The sequence below is a fragment of the Camelus dromedarius genome, chromosome 27 (assembly GCF_036321535.1).
Source record: "Camelus dromedarius isolate mCamDro1 chromosome 27, mCamDro1.pat, whole genome shotgun sequence".
NCBI lineage: Eukaryota > Metazoa > Chordata > Mammalia > Artiodactyla > Camelidae > Camelus > Camelus dromedarius.
The window spans coordinates 20,091,419-20,111,828 of NC_087462.1; the positions used below are offsets into that span (position 1 = coordinate 20,091,419).

At 50.1% G+C, this 20,410-nt stretch overlaps 1 protein-coding gene and 1 long non-coding RNA gene across 3 annotated transcripts in view; one reads left to right on the forward strand and one right to left on the reverse strand.

The window, feature by feature from the left end:
- The window catches only part of STK10 (serine/threonine kinase 10), a 106,139-nt gene that overhangs the window by 83,367 nt on the left and 2,362 nt on the right, over positions 1–20,410 (reverse strand). The gene's annotated exons all lie outside the window — the stretch shown is intronic.
- On the forward strand, positions 14,516–19,710 carry LOC135319479 (uncharacterized). The gene is made up of 3 exons (XR_010378115.1): positions 14,516–14,825; positions 14,943–15,104; positions 17,830–19,710. It is a non-coding gene; the product is annotated as an uncharacterized LOC135319479 (long non-coding RNA).

Here is a 20,410-nt window from a genome sequence, read left to right on the forward strand (position 1 = left end):
CAGCTCAGGGAGGCCCCCATGAGTGTGGAAACACAGGCCGGATGTCCAGGTGGGGACTGAGAGGCTGACGTGGGAGGTACACTGTTCTCAAGAACAGCCTGTGCCCACTCATCATGTCAGCACAGGGGGATTGAGAAACAATGCTCAGTGGTTAACAAATACAAATTTCTTTTTTAATTGAAGTACAGTCAGTTACAATATGTGAATTTCTGATGTACAGCATAATGTCCCAGTCAAGCATATGTATACATGTTTGTTTTCATATTCTTTTTCATTAAATGTTTTAACCAGATATTGAATAGTTTCCTGTGCTGTACAGAAGAATCTGTTTTTTTATCTATTTTTACATATAATGGTTAACATTTGCAAATTTCAAACTCCCAGATTTATCCCTTCCCACCCCCTTTCCCCCAGTAACCATAAGATTGTTTACTATGTCTGTGAGTCTGTTTCTGTTTTATACATGATATACAATAGCCAAGAAATGGAAATAACCTAAATGCCCATGACTGGATAAAGAAGTCGTGGTACATTTATACAATAAAATACCACTCAGTCATAAGAAAGAATAAAACAATGCCATTTGCAGTAACATGGGTGGACCTGGAGATCATCATTCTGAGTGAAGTAAGCCAGAAAGAGAAAGAAAAATACCATATGATATCACGCATATGTGGAATCTAAAAGAAAAAAAAGAATAAATTTTTTTAAAGTACAACACACTCATACTATGGGATAAATAAAAATACAAGAACAGCATAGATCTACAAACACCAAGAAGGAAAGATTTATTGAGTTGTTCAGTAAAAGCCCCAAGTCACTGAACATTAAAAGTGGTACAATGCTTTCTATATAAAAAAAATGGAAAACTACTCTTTCATAAACGCTCACATGTGAATGGAAATGCATGGAAAACTCCGGAAAGATACTGCCTGACAGCAGGCTGGAATGCGGAAAGATTCAAAGGGTACGTTTCCTCTCTCCGTATTGTTTTAAACGTTAATAGAATGTTTCATGCATTTATTTGCATTATTTCACATACGTTAAAAGGAAAGTGAAAAGGGGTTTCCGTGCCCACCAATCACAGTGGAAATGGTTCCTAGATGCATTTCACCTGGTCACAATAACGGTTTCTTATCCGATGAAAAAGAGAAAGAATTTCACACAGACAAGGATAGCTTAACTTTTTAAAAACGGAAAATAAGTGTTGGTGAGGATGTGGAAAAATTGGTACCTTTGTGCATTGCTGGTGGGCGTGTAAAATGCTGTAGCCACTGTGGAAAAGTTTGGCAGTTTCTCAAAAGGTTAAACATAGAACTACCATATGGCCAGCAGTCCTACTCCTGGGTATATTTGCTCAAGAGCTGAAAGCAAAGATTCGAGCAGATATCCACATATCAGTGTTCACAGAAGCGCTATTCACAAGAGCCAAAAGGTGAAAATAACCCATGTGTCCATCAACAGATGAATGAATAAACAAAAATGGGTACACTCGGCCCTCCTGTATCTTTGAGTGCCATATACTCAGATTCAACCAACTGTGGAATGAAAATACTCAAGGGAAAAAAAAATCAGAAAGTTCCAAAAAGCAAAGCTTGAATTTGCCACATGCCTGGCAACTATTTACATAGCGTCTACATTGTCTTTACAACTATTACCACAGCATTTACATTGACTGAGGTACCATAAGTAATCTAGAGATGATTTAGAGTATACAGGAGGATGCGCATGGCTTATACGCAAATACCATGCCATTTTATATTAGGGACTTGAAACGGGAGGGTATAACTCAGTGGTCGAGCGCATGCCTAGCATACATGAGGTCCTGGGTTCAATCCCCAGTACTTCCATTAAAATAAATAAATTAAATAAAAACCTAATTACCTCCCCCCACTAAAAAAAAACTGATTAAAAATAATTTTTACTATATAAGGGACTTGAGCATCCATAAATTTTGGTATTGGCGGGGGGTCCTAGAACCAATCATCCTCAAATACCAAGGGGCAACTATATCCATATTCAATGGAATATTATTCAGCCTTAAAAAGGAAGAGAATTCTGACACCTGCTACAGCATGGATGAACTTTGAGGACATTATGCTAAGTGAAATAAACCACAAAAAGACAAATATTGTCTACCTCCACTTCAGTGAGGTACCTAGAGCAGCCAAATTCACAGAAAGTAGAAGAAAGGCCACCAGGGGCTGGCCACCAGTGGGAATGCTGAGTAAGCGTTTAATGGACAGAGAGTTTCTGTCTGGGATGATGAAAAAGTTCTGGAAATGAATACTGGGGAAGCTTGCACAACGTCATAAATGTACTGAATTGTGCACTTAGAAATGACTGAAACGGTCGATTTTATATTACACATATTTTATCTCAATTTTTAAAACTGAGAGCAAGAGAGAAATAACCGTGTAAGTGGTATAATCACGAACTGGCTGGCATCCAGGGAAAGGGTTCAGAGCCCACCGTTGCGTTCCCTTAGATGGTCCCCTGAGCCCCAGGGGCTCTGCTGGGAGCACCCATCTACCACGCTGCTCGGGGCCCCAGTGCTGAAGGAGCCCGCTTTCCTACAACACGGGCCCTGCAAGCCAGCCGCTCGCCTGGAGCCTGGAAGCGGCACGGCAGGCTGGTGGAGAGCAAGGGAAAACGGGTCGCCCTGGACTCCACCGCGGTGCCTTCCTGAGGACAGTGCCACTCACTGCTCACCTAACCGGACGGCTCTGCTACCTGACCCCGCACGCCCAGCAGCCCATGGATGCTCCGGGGTATCCACGTCACTTCACGTGACACCCCATTCTGTGGACTTAGAGAGGGGACATGGCTGGAACTAGGGTAGCAGCACCAGAATTTGAATCTGGGTCCTCTAATTTCCAAGATTCTGTGCGCTTTCCACTACTGTCCAAGGTCCCCCATCATCTCCAGGACTCAGAAGCCTCTGGAACCAGATGCCAACAGACAAGAGTGCTCCCAGGCCAGCCCTGAACAGGACACCTGAGATGTAGACACAGTGACCCTCCCCCTGGCCTCAAGGGGCTCCAGGTCAGCTGGAGAGACCACCCCCCCACCCCCGGTCTACTGCCATTGGTGAGACAGTGCTCTTATGGGGGTGGGGGTAGGAACCAGGAGGGGGCACCAAGCCCCACCCAGGGACCTTTTGGAAGGGAGTGATGCCAGTAGCCAATTTTTATGCTCATTTGTAAATTTATTCTCAGCTTAGATAAATGTTCCTGTTAAGTGAGCTGTAAAGTCCCCAGGTCCCACACGATGACAATAATGATTTCACATTTATCAAGGGCGCACTCTGCATGGGACACTGGGCCCCACTTCCACACGTGCTAACTCATTTATCTCCTCGACCGCCTGACCGTTGGTGTGATTATCTCACAGAGAGATGAAGAGACTGAGGCAAGGTCCCAGGCACCTGGGTGACAGCTGACCTGGAAAGCTGTCAGACCTGCCCCGGCGTCCGCATTCTTGGTGGCCACATAGATAGTCTATGAAACCTTCCACATCGGGACCAGGGGCCCAGCTGAGGGGAGCGAATTCCATGTGGGGCCATTCCTGGAGGTCAATTCCCGTCCTAGAATTCACCCTGCTCACTCGGCCCTACCTGGGTGGGGTCCTCTCCCGTGAACTCTGTTTTGAAAGCTTGTTCAGAACGCCTTAGAAACTCAGGGATTAAGCAATCGGGCTCTTTCTCAAGTGCTCTCTCGCTCTCTCTCTCTCTCACACACACACACACACACACACACACACACACACACACACACACACAACTGATGACACACTTGCCCTTTCAGTTCTTGTAAGGCTGATTTTCTAGGGGTCCCACTAGAGGACCACCAAAGCATCCTTTCACACTGTACAGCACTCTTGCTTCTCCTCTTCTCCAAACAGAGAAGTAAGGTCCGCTCTGCTCCTTTACAGAGAAGACAGTGGAGGGCTTAGCGGCTGGCCAGAGCTCAGCCCCGGTGACCAAGGCAACCACCTTGACCACGCCCTCCCCGCCCCCAGCAGCACAAGGAGAGCTGAGCTGGACAAAGGCCACCCCTTCACTCCTGAGAGCTGGTGAAGGAGGCTGCATGCCACCTTTCCCTGGGCTTCCTGAAAAGGGCTGTTTTTCTCCTGAAGGTACAGGGAGACCGGGGGGGGGGGGCCGTTTTCTGGGAGTGCACAAAACCTATCTTGCTCTCCACCCTGAAAAGCAGCCCTGACCCCAGGGCCGGGCCTCCAGCCAGGTGCCAACATCACTGAGGAGCACCCGCTGCCCAGGGCCTTGCTCAGATTTCACCCAGAGCCTGCCAGAAAGGGGCTGGTAGCAATCGTGGTGCACAAAGTGACTTGGCCAAATTAAACTGTCTAAAAGACTGGCTGAGGCAGCAGTCCATCACCTTGAGGCCACAGAGAACGAAATAATGGCTGATAATAAAAATAGCTAGTTTAGTCTGAGCATGCACTGTGTGCCGGGACAGGCCTTAAATGGAATTTCTCACTTCATCCTCAATCCAGCCCTTAGAGATAAGTATCACCCAACATCCCCAATTTACAGATGAGGCAACTGAGACTCCGAGAGGCATAACGATTGTCTCAGGTCACAAGCAAGTGGGACGGTGAAGGCTGAATCCAAACTCAAGCCTGCCTGGCTCAAAAAGAGCGTGAGCTCCAAATCACTTTCCAACATACACTTCTCGGCAAGTGCCTGGCATTCCTGCCCCATCTCCCTTTGCTAAAGATAAATGACAACCACAGCCAATAGCAACTACTGACTGTCAGAGTGCTTGGCAGCTGCGGAGGACTGGCACTGCCAGAATTTAATCTGACCATGAGTCATTAAGATAAGGTGACAGCCATCATGCCCATTTCCCAGATGAACCAACTGAGGCTCAGAAAGCTATCAAGACCCACCCAGGATTGTGAGATGTGTTCTCCTGACTCCCTCCAGTGTTCTCTTTCCTGCACTAGCCTGCCAGGAATCAGCTTATTCCCTATTCATTCATTCATACATTCACGCATTCAACCACTATTTACTGAGTCCATATTATGTGTGAGGTACTTTTCTAGAGAACAGTTTCTGCCTAGAGGGAGAATCAGCGGATAGGAATGAATCATTGTCCTCCCATAACCTAATTCACCCTTCCCTGATTTTTCCTTCAGAGGACCCAACCCACTCTCATTCCTAGTCCCCAGGCTGTAATGGGACTGATTCCACCACCATGTGGTAACCTGGCCAATCAGAACACTGCATTCTTTCTAGCTACGGTGATTGGTTAAGGGATAGACATGTGATCAAGTCAGCCAATGAAACGCAACCTTAGAATAATTGCTGCCCCAGGCCCTCCTTTACTGCTAGCCTCCAGCACTGCCTGACACAGTCCCAGAGCTGCTAGGCCATCGTGCTCCCCAGGGGAGCCTGCAAATGAAGCTAGCCCCCAGACAGCAGAACCTAGAGAGGGCCTGAGAGGCCACTGCTTTCCCTCAATTAATTTTAACAACAGGGTGGTACTATTATTAAAAGCCTCATTTTATATATATAAGAAAACTGTTGCTCAGAGAGGTGAAGTCACTTGCCCAGGGTCACACAGCAGGTAGATAACAGGGCTGGAAGTTGAATTTGGGCCTGTGTGACTTCAAAGTCCATATTCCTGACCACTTTGCCAGAGGTGCCTAAATTCTGCCAAGTCTTCTCTGGGCCTCAGTTTCCCTCCATGCCGTGGGGAAGAGGAGAAGCGACAGCCCAGCTCCCTCCTGGGTCTGATGTGAAGGCATCCTGGGGAGTGGGTGGGTATTGGAAAGCTAAGGCTGGTCCCCATGGACTGGGCACCTGTGGGAGTTGACAGCTAAGGAGATGCATAAAGAACAAGTAGCTGTCTGTGGCCTCTGACGTCCGACTCTCCCACTGGCTGAGGCGAGACGGGTCCAGCAAAGGCCGCAGGGAGCCCCCACCCAGTCCTCCACTGCTGGCCGGCAGTGACTAACGCCTCAGCCCACACCCTCGAGAGCAGACACACAGTGGCCGCTTGTGTCTTCTGGCCCCAGCACCTCTGCGGGAACAATCCTCCCCCTTGTGCAGTACGGGGGCCCAGCCCGATGGAGGTGGGGATTACCCTCCCAGCAGGAGCCCTGCCCCACCCAAGGGGCCCATCCAGCCCAGTCAGGGGGTGCGTGCTCCCTGAAAGGCAACCACACAGCGGCAGCCAGCTGGGGACGGCCCCCAGGCCCTCCTCTTCCCTCCTGGCTGCAGGCTGATTGCTGTGTCCCTCCTTCCTCCTCCAGGGAAAGGGCTGATACCACAGAACTCAGGGGCCAGAGAGGACCTTAGCCATCCTTCCCAAACCCCACTCCCAGGCCCCAGTCTGCAGATGGGGAAACTGAGTCTGTGAAGGTCACGCAGTGCCCAGAGTCCCCTCTGTGACAGCTGCCTTATCTGCAGAACCAGAACAGGGCACATGAGCGCACCGAAGCGGAAGGGCCTGGAAGGGCCTGTTTCCGGGGCACTGATCACTTCAGGCTGTGGAGCCGGGGTTGCTGCCTGGAAACGAATCCGAAAGCGGGGGAGCAGAGGAACCAGCCAGCATCCACTTTCCCTTGCAGACTCACAACTCCAGTTCCCCTTGGGAACAGCCTCTCCCTCACTCTCAGGGCAAGGGATTCACGAGGGCTGAGGCCACCTGGTCCTGTCCCTCTTAGTCACAGCCAGTGGTTCAGATGTGCACGTGTGAACCAAGGCAGGCCAACAGGGTTGCACCTGAGTGGTTTTTTGGTTTTTTGCTAAAGTTATCAGAAAATAAGTTTTTTCTTTCTCTGGAGTTGCTAAACCGGAAGAAGGGAAGGCTGGAGGGTCTTATAGCCCATCTGTGGAGAGCCTGCCTGAAGATGAAGCCAAGACGGGACCAGCCACAAATACAGGAGGGCAAATGCTGTGGGTTTGCGGACACCTGGAGCCAGCTGATCCTGAAGGCAGGGCCTGCTCTTAGACTCTTCTAAGGAGGTCAACAAGCTTCCTTTTGAGTCTGTGACTGTCATTTGCCACCAAAAAGGAAATGAGCTCCCCATCTCTGGGGGTGTTCCAGCAGAGAGCAGACACAGATGGAAGCACTGCACCACACAACACCTGTGTAAGGAGGGCTACCTTCACCCCCAAGTGCACCATGACCTACAAAGTGACCTTGACTGAGGCCTCCCGGAGCACCTGACCCAACTGATAATCCAGGATCAGGGATCCAGATGGGAAACATGGTTACTAACAGGCCCCCAGCAAACAGAAACCATGGGATTCTTCTGCCAAAAGGCTCTTCCTCCAAAGAAGTGGAGAAGATCATTTTACACGTATTAAATCAACAAAGCAAGGAAAAATGGCATCCTCCAGTGCTGGGAACCACCCAGGTGGTAAAACCAGCAAACTCATTACCGACAAGGATATAAACAGATTCGATCGTGCAGAGACGAAAATTGGCAATGGGTTTTCAGAGCCTTGAAAATACCTTTTAAGCCTATTAGCCCTCATTCCTGAGAATGTCAGGTCAGGAAGTAACTCCCAAAAAGACAAGAGAAGAAATGTACTAGGCTCTTGTTCATATTAGCCCACAATAATGCGCACATACACACACACACACACACACACACACACACACACACACAAAGTCGAAATAACCTAAATGCTCAACCATAGGATGATGATGGTTCAATTCACTTAGGGGGCTATTAAGCAACCCTTTAAAATGATAAACAGGAAAATAATACAGTAATGAGAAAAAATATTTAAGCCATAATAATCAGGAAACAAAGCTGGATAATAAAACTGTAGCTAAGCCACAACTTTGGGGAAACTGTGCCTCTTGGACAGAGAGAAATACAAGTGGTTTCTAACAGTTGCTCCCACCCAATGACACCTGGCAGCGACCCACAGGGGTCCCAGCGAGGACAGACTGGGGCTGGGGCACAGAAAGTGACCGCTTCATCCTGACCTCGCCTTAAATGTTTCCAGAGACGGGCACCCTTGTCCTCTCAGGAACCCACTTGAGCCGGGCTGTCCAAGATGGTAGCCACTGGCTCCATGCGGTTATTTAAATTACCCGAAATTAAAGGAAATTTAAAATTAGTTCCCTGGTAACATGAGCCACATTTCAAGTGTTTAATAACCACTTGTGGCTACTGGCTACCAAGCCACATGTGGTTATAAGAATAGAGCAGATACAGAACAGTCCCATCACTGCAGGAACTGCTAGCCAGTAGGCAGTTTTGCAGTCAAGGCTACCCCTGGCAGAAAAAGCATTTACACAGAGGTGAGGGAGCATCTAAACCTCACTCGCGTGTCCCAGATCCACCCTCAGAAATAGGAATTTCTTTTTCTAGGAAGAAACAAAAGGCTTGAGTGCAGAGAGTGGGCAGGTGGGTCAGAGGCAAAGCAGGGAGCTGTCAAGGCGAAAGGGTCCGATTTCCCCCGTCCTCTTGATTCTGGACGCTGTACCAGGCATGCGTCAAATGCAGTTCGGGGGGAGGGTAGAGCACATGCTTATTAGCATGCAGAAGGTCCTGGGTTCAGTCCCCAGTACCTCCTCCAAAAATAAACAAACCTAGTTACCTCCCCCCACCAAAATGAAATAATTAAATAATACAATAGTAAGTAAAACATAAAGATATTTTAAAAAATGCAGCTCAGGCCACTGGAACCAAGGAGGGTCTTGGTCTGTGGCCCACAATACCCGGCTGTGGTGGCCCTGCGTGACAATTGTTACCCATCGTGGGAAAGGCTTCAACTGCATCAAGGAGGGAGGAGATCCAGGCCGGGAAGGAAGCAGGGTTGCAGCAGAACCAGCTCTGTGCAGGAGAAGGGCCCAACATCAACTCAAGTAGGGTGGCCTGAGGGCCACAGACAGAGCCAGGATGGCGGCGATGTGGCCTGGGGCTCAGGTTCCACCACCGCCCCGGCCAGCAGGCATGAGTGGAGCCGTGTGCACAGCAGCCCGGCCTTCCCGAGGCTGTGGGTCAAGGGTGAAGAAGGCCTGCGTGAGGCAGGAGGAGCGCCTGCCTTTACCAGCACAGGCCCATGAGGGCCACAGAGGTGCCACCTCCTCCTCCTACTGAAGAGAAAACAAAGGCCCAGGTGACTTGTCCCAGGTCACACAGCTAGGAAGCAGCTGCCGGGACCTGACTCAGGTCTGGCTCTCTGCCCAGTGCCCCTTCCCCTCAGAGACCTCAGGAGGCCCCTACCCAGCTGCTGTGTGTGCCTGTCCCCCTCCTCCACCTCCTCCCCCACTGCCTTCAACCAGAAACCCTCTTAGGGCGAACATCCATGACTCCCCTCTGCGGACACAATAAAGCCCAAACTCCCAGGCCCGGCACTGTGGCCCTGGTGATCTGCCCGTCTTCCACTCTTCCAGGACCCCACCACTCCTGCGACCACCACCTGCCACAGCCAGTGCTCGACCGCCTCCTACTTCCATGCCTTCCTTTATGTTCTTTCCTCCACCTGGAGGGCCTTCCCCATACCTGTTTAACCACCCCACAAAGTCTAACTCAGCCACAGCCTGTGCCATGAAACATTCCCCGACCCCCACCCCACCTCCCCGACTAGAACTTTGTGTCTTACTGGAGCTTTCATCACAGACCTCCTGGTGCCACCAGTCATTTGTGCTCACAGATTCTCTCTCTGACTTGGCTGTGAGCTCTGAGAGGCTAAGCTCATATCTGATTCATTTTGCTCTATCCTACAGAGCTGGAAACAGAACAGCCAGTGGATGGGTAAGCGCATGGGAGGGTGGGAAAGCAAATGGGAAGATGGGAGGATGGTTGGGCAGATAGGCAGGTGGGTGAATGGATGGATGAATGGGAGGGTGGGTAGTTGTTAAGTGTGTGTAGATGGATGGATGGATGGATGGGAGGGAGGGAGGGTATATAGAAGGTTGGGTGTGTGAGAGGATGGATGGATAGATGGGTGGATGGATGGGAAGATGGGTAAATGGACTGATGGATGGATGGATGGCCAGACAGACGGGATAGTGAGTGCATAGGAGGATGAATGGGTGGATGGGAGAATAGACAGATATGAGAGAGGGATAAAGGAATGAGAGACGTCTAGGCAGTAGACACTCATCAAGTCTTCCTTTTTCCCAAAAGGCACTGGAGCCCACCTTGGTGCTGGCTTCTGTGAGCACCAGCCTCTCTTCCTTCCTCTGTACCATAGCCAAGAAAGTTATCTTCACAGGCACCTGCCCTACTCTATCTAATATCTCCATCTTGACAAACTTAGAAATGGGCACATTTCTATCATGATTTATGGAATGGAAACAGCATCGGACAGAGGTTCAAACTCCAATGCTACTATTTACCAGCTGAGTGCCCTTGGGGAAGGCAGAAAGCTAGACTTCAGCTTCCTGATGGAGATGCGGACAATTCCAGTGACACATGAGGAAGTTCATGAGCCACCAGGCCTTAGTCAGTTGGCTATTGGATGTCACTGCCCTCACTTGGGACTGTGTATTTTTGGTTTTCAAAAGCCTAAAACCATTTTTATCTTGCTCACCAATGTATTTATTCCTGTATCTGCTCATAGCAAAAACTCAGTAAGTGTTTTAAAATAATAGATGGATGGATGGGTTGGTGGGTAGATGAACTGTTGTCTGTACCTCCTTGCCAGCAGAGAGGCCCTCTACTTAAGAGAAGAAAGGAGAGTGACAAGATGTCCAGTTTCTCCTCGACACATTGAGATTCCTGAATCTAACCTGTCCTCTGGTTTTGGAAGATGGGCCCTCTTTACCTTGGTGAAGCCAAAGTCTTTGATGGGGCCAGGACACACACAGTTAATGAGAGAAACCACTTCCTGATCAATAATCACCGGGCCAAGTTTCAGCTCAGTGACAAGCGAGACAGCTGAGTTTCAGGACAAGTGACATTTAAGGATGGCAAAGATTACGAAGCACAAAAGCAGAGGAGTGACGTGGCTTCCAATGATGAGCATTTAATGTTCTCTCCCTGGGGGTGGGGAGAAGCCTGGCAGGCCATCCTGGCCCAGCAGGGAAATGCTGAGCCTCAAAATCCTCCTGGGCCAGCAAATAAAACACTAAAACCCAAACAGGGCTGGTCCCGAAGATACCATGTCACGGCCTTGGCCAAAAACCTGGACAACCTGTCCAGCTCGGCTGGGGATGTGGGAGCTCTCAGATCTCAGCTCTTCAAAAGTGCTGGGGAATCCAACCCCGTGTATCACTTATAAAGGAGGGGGAAGGTGTCATGGGCTCTGCCTCCTTGAGGCCACTGCTCCCTCCTTTCCCAGGCTCCCTCTACCCTGAGGAGGGCTGGGAGAGGACGGGGTGCTGAGTCGGGGGGGCGGGCGGCCTGGGACCGACAGCACAGGGGAGGGAGAGCAGGAGGTGCCTTTCTCCAGGCCACCCTGGCTCCCTGCACCACCCTAGCACCTGATAAGCCTCACCTCACTTAATCTTCACTGCAGCCTGGGGGATCATGTGCTCCACCCTGTTTTCCAGTCAGCCCCAAATCTCAGACAGGCTGAGGTTGCCCTGTGTTTTCAATCCACAGTACTGTGGGTGCTATTTTTTTCATTACTCTAAAAGCATCCTGCACTTGTTCAAGAGCATCTTCAAAATAAAACGGTACCAAGGAGAAAATCAAACCAGGCTAGTCCCAGAGATAACCGCTTCCAGCATCTTGGAGCACCTCCTCCCAGTGTTCCACGGTGTGGATATACCCGGATTTGTCTGGCAATCTCACCGTAACTCTTCCCAGCTGTGAGACCCCAGGGACTTAATGTGACCTCTCTGTCCCTCACCTTCCTGCTTGGTACAATAAAGATGTTAGCTGGGACCATGCTTAGCATGTGCTAGGTCCTGGGTTCAATTCCCAGTACCTCCATTTAAAAAAACAAAACAAAACAAAAAACAAAAACAAAAAACAAGAAAAGATGTTAGCAGTTCCTGGTTCGCGGGCTGTTGTGAGCATTCGGTGAGTTAATATGTCAAAGGTGCTTAGAGCAGGGCTGGGCCAGAGTGAGCGCCCCGTAGTCATTCACTCTTTTTTCTCTTTATAAAAACAGGATTCAACTGTACACACTGATTTGTCACTTTCCTTTTTACTTAGCAATATGTCATGAACAGCCCTTCAGATCACAAAACGCTCGTCCACAGCATCCTCTCCAATTACTGCAGGCTGATTGGTGGGTCCACCGTAGATCTAACCAATCCCCTTCCTCAGACCCTCTATTCTGGTCAAGTGGTGCTGCGTCCAAAAGCCTGAGATTTGGAGGAGGGTATAGCTCAGTGGTAGAGTGTGCGCCTAGCATGCATGAAGGTCGTGGGTTCAATTACCAGTACCTCTGTTTAAAAAACTTATACAAATAAATAAACCTAAAATTACCTCCCCCTATTAAAAAAAATTATAAAAAAAAAAGAAAAGTTAAAAAAAAAAAAAGCTCTGCTGTATCGTGGCTGTGTGTCCCCGGGAGCTGGCCTCATAAGATTACAGGTGTGAAGACACTTTGGTCCTGCTTATAAGAGGAACTGTATTAGCCCCACTTTTCAGAAAAGGAAACTGAGGCTCAGAGGGGTGTCATCACTTGCTCAAGGTCATGCAGCAATGACAAGGGCCGTCCTAGGACTTGCAGGATGAAAAGCACCACCAGTCTGGAGTCTCCGAGCAGAGCTCTGGCGGGAGGCACAGAGTGGTCCAGGGGTCCTCTGCAGGAGCACCCTGCTGGCCCCGGCAGGCGGGCCTCAGACAGATGAGCGGCTCTGGACGGGGATGCCGGCACCGGCACCTGGGGCTCCAGGTCCCTCATGGACAGAGGCACACCGGTCACCTCCTCTTGGCCCCAGCAACAACACCTGTCACCTAAACGTAGGCGCTCAAGAGAGAAGGAGGGTTGAGAAAGAGCAAAGCCTCCCCAACCTGGCACCAGAGCGCACCAAGATGCAAATCAAAGGGAGAAGGATTCTCAAGGCTAGAGAGGCGTGCCAGCTCCGATGGGGTCATTCCACAGGGTGACAAAGCCAGCTTTGTGGCAACCGCCTCAGAGGGCCAAGAACTGGGCCTGGGCTGCCAGACCAGACAGGCTGGAGCTTTCCAGGAAGGAGGGCGAAGGGAAATGGGGCAGCGGCACTGGCTTCTCCCTCCAGGATGCAAGCGCTGCTCTTCTGGCCACCCAGGGTGGCCTCAGCTACCCCAGACCGATGAGCCACGGGGTGTGCATGGAGCTGAGACCGCCCTCCCAAGGCAGCAAATGTCTCAAAGGCTGGACGGAGCCTTCTTTGCTGTCACTGAATCACCTTCATCCTCACAACACAGCTGTGAGCCTGAGGCCGAGCCCAGGACTTGACACACCAGTGTCTACCCAGGAGCAGCCCCCGGCATAACGAGCAAGGGGCCTCAGGGGGATCTGACCCTCCGGACGAGCTAGTCCACTGGCACAAATCATCATCACAATGACAACAGTCCCCTTCGCGTCTCCTCCCTCCACGCTGGGCACCGTGTTAAAGGCTGGCCACACACATCTTAATCTGCACAAATCCTCCAAGGGAAGCCCTCTTGTGCTCCTCATTTTACAGCTCAAGATACGAGCCTCAGAGAGGCGAGGTGACTTTCCCAAGGTCACACAGCAAGCAGGCAACAAAGCTAGGAGAAAGCTCAGAACTGATTTCAGTCCCTGCATGCGTCACCACAGCGCTGGCCTGCCTAGAGAAAGGGGGGACCTGGGTCTGGCAGTCACTACTCACCATCCATTCATTCAGCAGATATTAACTGAGTATCTACCACAGGCCTGTTATCCATAAAAGATGGATAACTCCCTGCTCTCCAGGACCTTGCCTCCTCCAGAGAGGAAAGAAAATACGCACGGAGACACACAAGAGAATCCCAGTTTGCGACAGGAGCTTTGAAGGAAATCAGCAGGGAGCTGTCACTGTGGTCAGGAGGGGAGACGGGTGTTGAGATCCAGAGGATGAGAAGGAGCCAGCCATGCAGAGTCATAGGAAGAGAGTGGCAAGAAGTGGGAACAGCAAGTGCAAAGGTCCTGAGGCAGAAAGGGCTGTGTGTGCTTCCTTCAAAGCCTCTCAGGGACCCCCATCCTCCTTAGACTTGGAGGCTGGCTCTTGTTAACTCTTTAGTCACCAGCAGAGTGGTTAACTCTCCACCCCCGACCCCTGAGTCTTAGGGCTTGAATTCTGGTTCTGGTATAGCCTACGAGGGGGGAAAAAATAAGCTGTAAGAGAAGGAAGGTAACAAAATTGCAGCAAAGGGGAAGGCAGAGAGAAAGAGGAAGAGAAAGAGTGAGTGAGTGCATGGTGGGGCGGGAAGGGGGATGGGGGAAGCTCTTTGACATGTCCCTCCCTGCCCTGGTCTCCCCCCCCCCCCGCCCCCGCGCCCTGCCAGGAGCGCACAGGATGGCTCAGCACCTTAGGACGCTGTGGCACCAGCGGCCCCACACCCACCAGGGCCCCAGGAGCACCCAGCCTCCCCACCCTGACGCCGGCCCCCTTCCCCTGCCACTTCCTCTGCTGGGCCTGCCCGTGCCCGTCACCACTTCCTCTGCATCGGAGGCCACCACCGCCATCCTGGTGCTCAGATACAGCTGAGGCTAAGACAGCTCCCGATAAGGGTCACGTTCCTGGGCTCACAAACGCTCACTCCCACACGGAAGTGCCCCGGACCCTCTCCTCCCAGCAAACCTCTTTGTCTTCCCCTCCATAGTGGACAGCAGAAAAGGCACTGGTTCCTGGCCAGAGATATGTGGGTTTAAGTCCCCACTTTGCCACAGAAGAGCTGCGACGCTGAGCAAGTCACTGTACCTCTCTGGGCCTCTGTTCCATCAGGTGAGGCTACTCACCCCTGCCTTTCACGGGGCTAGTAGGAGAATAAATGATGGACAGATAAGAAAGGAGCAAAACCCAGCTCCCCCTCCTTTCACCTTTTCACCTTGGAACCCACAGAGCCTGGCACAGAGGAGGTGCTCAACTGCTCCTGCGAATGGCTGACACCTATTTGAGTTTTCTGGCATCCTGGGCCAAGGGGTTACATGGATTATTTCACACTCCAGCAACCCAACGAGGTGGTACCATTCCTGTCATCATTCTGCAGAAACTGAGGCACAGGTAAATACTCTTCTCAGGATCACACAGCCTGCAGAGGGAGGGCCAGGCTTTGACTCCGCGAAAGCATCCAAGTTCCTGCACCATGAGAAACATCCTGGGAATCGTGGTCCCTGGGAAACGTGAGCGTCCCTTCCCACCTCACCCTCTCCGCCCTCCTTGCTTGCTGACCACCAGGCCTCGCTGTCTCGAACCCTCAGTGCCTCCCACCCACGTACAACATCTCCTTCTTGGGCTGGTCACTTTCCATCAGTCACTTCCCCTCCCTGGGCTCTGACTTGGGCTCCAACCACAGCTCTGACTTCCCCGCCCACCCCAACTGGCTCCAGCCACCAAGGCGTGGCCACTCTGTCTCAGCCCTCACTCACCGACGGCCACCTTGGCCTTGGGCAGCCAGGAAGCCTGGCTCTCTCATCCCCCAATTGTGTGGGCGAGCCACTCCCCCACCTGGTGACCATCCAAAGATGGCTCCTCTCTCACACTGCAAGAGGCTGGTCAGGCCCTGGGGGTGTGGGGCAGGCAGGACGCAGGGCCTGAATCTTTCATCACCCACCCAGGGACCTGACACACACAGGTGAACAAGGCCTGTTTGCTGAACTGGATAGAGGCGTGTTTGTTTGTATGAGGCAGCAGTGCACCGCGGGAGTGATTTTGCCCCCCAGGGGATATGTGGCAATGTCTGGAGACATTTTTGGCTGTCCCAACTAGGGGATAGAGGGGGAGGTGCAGGCAGTGGTGGTACTCCTGTGGGTAGAAGCCAGAGATGCCGCTAGCATCCCATAACACCCAGGACGGCCCCCACAACAAAGAAGTAGCTGACCCAAATGTCAACAGTGCCAAGACAGGGAGCCTGGACTTTCTCCACCTGATACCAAGAGTGTCAACCACAATGACCTGTCCTCCTTTCCTGCCCGCTTCCTGGGTGGGGGTCAGCTGCCAAAATAAATTACACCTCCCTAGTTCATCTCAGCCCTCCACTGGCCTCCAAATTATCACCTCCTCTCTACAGACAAGAGCCTGAGGCTCAGAGATGGAGGATCACTCATTTGGAGTTGAAACCCAGATCCCTACTGGGCCCCAATTTCTTCCCTGAACTCCCCTGCTCCACTGCCCTCAGCAGCACCTAGGAGTGACCATCTGGCTGCTTTCTGGGGGCCATGGGGTGGCAGTCCCTGGGGATGTCACCCTGGTCCAGGTAACCTCCAGAGGCCAGGGGAGCCCGGGTGGAGGTGGGGGCTGGCGGCATGGTTAGTTGCTTGGCTCACTTCACCCGGGCCTGCTCTGGAACCAGCCAGAATAAGCCTCAACGTGGCTGGCGCTAAATCAGTTGCTCCAGACCCAAGTAGACCCCCCCCACCCCCGGGCAGGCGACATCCCCAGGAAGCTGGGGCCACCTTGGTTTTAGGACTGAGCCAGGAACCCAGTCACAATAGCATGGACTTGTGTTTAAAAACACTAGGCTGAGCGGAAATAAGGTTACTGCCTGAGGGCAGAGCTCTTTCCGGAGGAGGAGGGGAGGCGCACGGGATGGAGACCTCCCTCAGCAGCCAGCAGCCCCTGGAGGAAGCGGAAACCCAGGCTTTAAAACTCTTGAACAGAGAAGAGGTGAAAGGAGAAGGCCTGGCCTGGGAGGGGGTGGGAGGGCCTGACAGCTGGCCCCGGCCTCTGCTTTGTCTGCACAGGCATCAGGGCAGGATGTGACATCTGAAGGATGCCAGTTAACAATGGCTCTCTGAGCCCAAGGGCACCTGACGTTCCCACTCCAAGGGCTGTCACTGCCAAGACCCGGGGCTCCTGTGGGGTCCCAGAGGACTCGAGGATGGGCCCTTAGTGAGGGCAAAGGGGGCCTCTATTATCTCATTTTCTTTTAATTAAAAATTTTTTCATTATTACATATAGTCCCTTTACAACGGTGTACTGCATAGTGATTCAGTTATGTATATATATATTCTTTTCATATTCTTTTTCATCATAGGCTATAACAAGCTATTGAATATAGTTCCCTGTGCTATGCAGCAGGACCTTGTTGTTTATCTTTTTATATATAGTAATTAGTATCTGCAAACCCGGTACTTCCAAATTATCCCTCCACCCACTTCCCCCCAGTAACCACAAGTTTGTTTTCTATGTCTATGAGTCTGTTTCTATTTTGTAAATAAGTTCATTTGTGTCATTTTTTTAGACTCCACATATAGGTGATATCATATGGTATTTTTCTTTCTTTTTCTAGCTTAATTCAGTTAATATGACAATCTCCAGGTCCATCCACGTTGCTGCTAATGACATTATTTTACACTTTTTATGGCTGAGTAGTATTCCACTGTATATATACACCACAACTTCTTTATCCAGTCACCTGTCGATGGACGTTTAGGTTGCTTCCCTGTCATGGCAATTGTCAGTAGTGCTGCTGTGAACACTGGGGTGCATGTATCTTTTCAAATTAGAGTCTCCTCCAGATAATCTCATTTTCTTTTCAAAATTACCCTCAAAGAGGCATCACCCCTTCAACCTAGTAATTCCCTTCTGGGAGTCTAGCCTAAAAAAAAAATGATTTAAAATATAAAAAAGAACTTTACTAGCAAAGCTGTTCTTCAATATCCGATCAGCTTTCCTATAACGCTTACTTTAAAAACACCAACTTTGTTCCAACACCTCTGATGTATTAGGGAATGATTTTATCAAAACACTAAATTCGCAATGGCTTATGTGTTGTTTTGCCCACCAGAAACACTAGGTGAATGCAGAAAACCACACCCCGGTGGGCTGAGCCGCCAAAGAACACAGGAATGGTGCAGGCACACACCTCACACCTCTGTCGGCTGCCTCTGAGCCACGCTCACCCCATCTGGGGGCCACCTTGCCACCTGATCTCAGATAACCCTCCTGCCACCGCTTCAGAAGCTGCAACCCTTCCCACCCACGGCCACAAGCAGCCTGCAGGCCTCTTTCCTGGCAAAGTGCCATATTTATTGTATCGATTGAGATAAAACAGCATAACGTGAGTTGTTTTACTGGGGGCAAAAATGAGGACTGTAGCCTGGGAGACAGCATCCCAGACAGCTCTGAGGAACTGCTCCAAAGAGGCAGGGGGGACACTCAGTATTAGATATGATTTCAGTGAAGGGGGGCACGTGCAGTCAAGCACACACTTAAGGCAGAGGCTTGCTGCTGGTCACGAGAAGCAGACGTCACTGTTAATGATTTTAGTGCTTTTCTAGATATGAGAAGACGCAAGAATCTGGGCTCATAAATCTTCTCCTGAAAATATCTAACTATCTGAAGGCCTGTTCTGCCAGTTTTCCCAGAGCATGGAGCTCTGCATTCCTGATCTCAGCCCTGAACTCCGTTCAGAGTGTGTTGGAGGTCGGCAGCTGCAGCAGCGCGTGAGTTAATCCAAGCAGAGGTGGACGGCAAGTGCCAACGGGACCCAGCCCTTGCAGAGGCAGGTGGCAAGTGCCAATGTTTAGCTGGCAGTTGTAACAATTTTGTGTTTCTTATCTGCAAAACCTGGGTAAACTGTGCTGCTTGCTTTTAGGTTCCTATCTTTTCTTTTTTTTTCTAACATGCTCCAGGTGACGTTTTTGAGTGTCATGCCCTTAGCCCCATTTTTCTCACAAGGCTTCTGATTTTTATTGCATAATTTTGCACAGTTCGGGGATTTTTAGGAAGGCAAATTTACATTACAGCAGAACTGTATTATGTAAAGGGCTAAGCATAGCGCCTGGCACATGATATGCATTTAATCAATTTTAACTTACTAGTAAAAAAAAAAAAAAAAGTGTGGGGATTCCTTAAATATCCAAGAAGATTAAGATAATGGGGGCACTGAGGCATCCCAGAAGGTCTGTGCGAAGCATTTAGAATAATACAGGATGAAGCTTTCAGAATGAAAGATGGCATAAACGCTGTAGGTAGGCATGATCAAAACCCTGCACTAAAAAATCTTTTTCTCCATAAAAATCAACTAAGCCTGGAAGGAAATACATCAGATTGTCAACAGCAATTGATGAGACAGGGTAATTTTTTTTCTTTTCTAATTAAAAATTTTTTTAAATTTGTACTTTACTCCTAATTTTGCAAAATCATAAACCTTTTAAAAGCGTAAAGATAACATAAATCACAACTAAAGCAATTTTCAAGAAGCAGAAAAACATCTCAGCCTGCTAACGCAAGCTCTTCACGACCACATGCTCCCTGTCTGTGTCCGGCATGTAAGGACCTGTTTCACCCACAGCTATGAGAGCCAGCACACCCTGCCCTAGGCAGCTTTTTTCCATTAAACACTGTATCAAACACTTCCCTTTCCATCCTGTCTTCAGAATAAAGATTATTTTTAAGGACAAGAATTTTGAAACAGTATAGCTTATGACTTTTACTTTGTATCTAGTAATGAAATTGAGACCATTTTCTTTGGAAATCAATTTGAGAATCAAATTGACATAGCACAAAAATCAATCCTACACTCCCTTTTTTCCTCCCAAGATCAACTGATGGCTTATCAAGGAGAAGAAAGAAAAAGAGGCTCCTTATCGTGAGGCTGCTCATGTTTATTAGGTTCTGAGCCTCTGCAAGACACTCGTCTGGAAATCCGTACTCAGAGTCCGACCCTGACAAGCTTCTGACAAATTGGGATTTCTATGGCTTCGACACCAGGGAAATCCTCAGGAAGGCCTTCACCACCTAGGCTGCCAGGAGAAAAATCTGCCAGATCTGGGACAGGGAGAGGAGATGGTGCCGGCCATCCCTTCCCCAGCTCACCGCCAACTGGTTACCCAAGTGCCCTGTCAAAACGGAAGTTCTGGTGGCGGCCACCACCTAGGCAGAACCTCTGGCCTCTGCTGCCAAGATGGCCATGCCTGAGAACACTGAAATGGGGAAGGAGTTATGGTCCAAGATTAGAGTCTTTAGTAAAGGAATACCTGCTTCAACTTCAACCAGAAGGGGCTGAGTACGCAGCACCTCTCCAGGGTGGGAGAGACCAGTCACAGCGATCTCTGATCCAAGATGGGTCTTCCTCAGCTGGAAACTCAGCCCAGAGCCTCGAGTTCTCGTCCCTCCTCACCCTGGGCCAAGGTGTTCTTGCACATAACACGAGGCTGAGTTAGATCAGAGGGTCACACACTAAAGCCAGGCAGGGAACATAATGAATTGTCCAGGTGTATCAGCCATCACACAGCTCTCCTAGCCTAGCTTTCCCTTGTTTTAATTGTGAGAAAATCATAGGTTTGGAGGTGGGGGGGTCTTGAGCTGTGGCACAGTCAGCTCACAGCTTTGAGCACTAGACTCACTTTCAAAAGGGTCCATGT